Raw genomic sequence first — 3,034 nt, forward strand, 5'->3', positions numbered from 1 at the left:
TCAGCTATTTCTTTTCCCCAAAATGTAAATATCAAACAGGTGGTAGTGTATGAATCCTTAATGCGTTCTTTAGCGTCTTCCCGTATTAATTCTTTTAGTCAGATCTTCTTCTCGTAAATGATATGAGCTCAAGCGTCTTGCGGAGTATGTGATCTTGAATGCGGGTCTCTACTTTTTATGGGTTTGATAATATGCATCTTTTTATTCAGGGGTTAATTTTGTTATTGTAATTTTAGATTTTCTCTACAAGATAATGTGATCGATTTATCGTGGGTTCATCATATATATATATATACTTTTGGCTGTATCCTTATTAATATAAACAATTTATTTTCATTTAGATTAAATCTTTTCTTGGGTTAATTTGATTGTTTGCTATTTAAATTTGTAAATCAAAACTTATGATTTATTTGTACAACATGCATATTATTTAAAATAGTCTCATCATTATTACAATTTTGTTCTATTAATCTTCTTCTTTTAGAATTTAAAATGCACTTAAAGTATTTTATTAATGGGTTAATTTACTTTTTTGTTATTTAAATTGTTCAATTAAAAAATGAACTATATTAAAAAAAGATTAATACAAAGTCTCATGATCTTTAATTTATTATTGATTAAGAGAAAGAAATGCGTATAAGGTTTTTATTATAATAGACATTATTTTTTTTTCTTCATAATATTTTATGTATTTTATTTAAATAAAACAATATAAGATTATTTATTAAGTTTTGGAGGAGTAGAAGCAGGTTTTTTTAAGTTGGATGTATCATTTTTAGGTCTTGGTTTTAATACTTGAAATGAGCATACTAAATTTGCGTCTACATTCATGATAGCCCCCGCGTTATTCCATTCGTTTACATAATTTGGAGCACTAAATACAGTAACGAGTCCTCTATTAGCAAAGAATTGGTATCCTTCTTCGACAACTTGGTGTGCTCTACAAATGAGGTCTATGTCATGTTTTTCTAAAAATTCTTCGACGACATCTGGACCAAATGTAAATGATACGCCTCTGTCGTTTTCGGCCCACCCCTTTATATCTTCTGGATCACTCCATAACAAATCACATAAAAGACCATCATCTGGAATCTCAGTAGGTCGTTGAATTTTCAAAATCTGATCAAAATTATCGAGTTCTGGACTTATGCCACCATGCATACAAAAGATTCTTTTAGAAACAAGTGCACAGATTGGCAAATGATTAAAAACATCAATAAAGGATTTCCATATTTTTATATCGTATCTTCTCTTACATTCATCAAAAAAACCATATAATCTATTGATAGTAGCTGATTCGTGATTGCCTCGTAATAAAAAAAATGTATCGGGATATTTTATTTTGTAAGCAAAAAGAAGACAAATAGTTTCTATACTTTGCTTTCCACGATCGACGTAGTCACCTAAAAAAAGATATGATACCTTTGGCGGAAATCCACCATATTCAAATAGTTTAAGAAGATCTGGAAATTGACCATGAATATCGCCACATATTTTTACTGGTGGTTTGATATCAAGAAGAATTGGTTGTTTCGAAAAAATTTCTTTTGACTTGGTGCATAAAAATCGAATTTCGGCTTCGGCTAGAACTACAACTCTGTAAGCCTTTTGGTTCAAGGGCGATGTTAGCCGTGTTATAATATTATCTATATCAATTTCCATCGAGGGTTAAAAAATAAAGAATAAGATCTGCATATATACAAGAATTAAACAAGGATTATATATATAATTTTATTAAGGGCTGTAGAAATCTAATATTAGAGAATTATTAACATCATAAGGAATAGCATATCAATAACTGTATGGAATCCGGTCATAAATAAACATAAAATAATTTAGGATTATCTATAAAATTAACAGCTGTATAACATCAAAACATATAATAATTAAGGATTGTTTTTATTATTAACGACAGTATAATATCAAAGCATAAAATAATTTAGGATTATTTATAAAATTAAAGGCGTCTAATATCTGAAAATAAATAGACATGAAATAATTGAAAATAATACTATTAGAAAATAGAAGAAGTTCTAAAAACTATAATATTAAAATTAATATTAATATCAGATAATTTAGCAACGGTGGTGAGGAATTAGATTTAAAAAATAGTTATAAAATAATCTTTTCAGAGTAGTATAATATATATGCATAAAATTATAATAAATAAAAGTATAGAAATAAAATAATTATAATATTATTATATTGAGGTATAAAATATATAGGCGTAAAATAGCAATAAATATAAGTCAAAAAATAAATAAATCAAAAGGTACTTTTTTGTGTGTAGTACAATATATAGGTATAAAATAATAATAATAATAATAATAATAAAAGTCAAAATATAAAATAATCATAAAATACCATGTTAAGGGTAGTATAATATCTAGGTATAAAATATTTTTATGTATAAGCTAAATTTATAGTTATAATTTTAGTTTTTGTTCTCGAGCACAACTTACTTGATTCCCTGCGCGCACAACGTATTTATACTTTCGGTTATCCTCTCCTCTCCATAGTCTTCTTCAATACCTCTCCTCCTTTCGAGACCTATTAATTCAAGGGGTTTTCTCAATCACAAAGTTCGATTATATACCTCGATCTGATCCGAGACATCTAGGTTCCTATGGGTGCCTTTTTCAGGGTATAAAACAATAAATAAAAGTCAAAAGATAAATTAATTATAATATTATTATATCGAGAGCATAAAATAATAATAAATAAAAGTCAAAAGATAAATTAATTATAATATTATTATATCGTGAGCATAAAATAATAATAAATAAAAGTTTAAATATAAAATAACTATGATATTATTATATCGTGAGCATAAAATAATAATAAATAAAAGACATAAAAATTATATATATACAAAATTCAAAAATAATTATAATATTACAAATTGAGGCTAGTAAATATTAAATAACACCAATTTAACAGTTAATAGCCTTTTTAAGATAAAATGATTCAAATTTTTTGTCTATATGAATACTGATAATACAACCAAAAATAAATATTTAGTCATTTTTGTGGT

At 25.9% G+C, this 3,034-nt stretch overlaps 1 pseudogene; it reads right to left on the reverse strand.

Annotated features, from left to right (window-relative positions):
* Positions 1-717: 717 nt before the first annotated feature.
* On the reverse strand, positions 718-1,662 carry LOC147068687 (uncharacterized; annotated as a pseudogene).
* Positions 1,663-3,034: the final 1,372 nt, after the last annotated feature.

The sequence above is a fragment of the Rhyacophila brunnea genome, unplaced genomic scaffold (genome assembly GCF_057557595.1).
Source record: "Rhyacophila brunnea isolate RB1 unplaced genomic scaffold, BYU_Rbru_1.0 scaffold_28, whole genome shotgun sequence".
Lineage (NCBI taxonomy): Eukaryota > Metazoa > Arthropoda > Insecta > Trichoptera > Rhyacophilidae > Rhyacophila > Rhyacophila brunnea.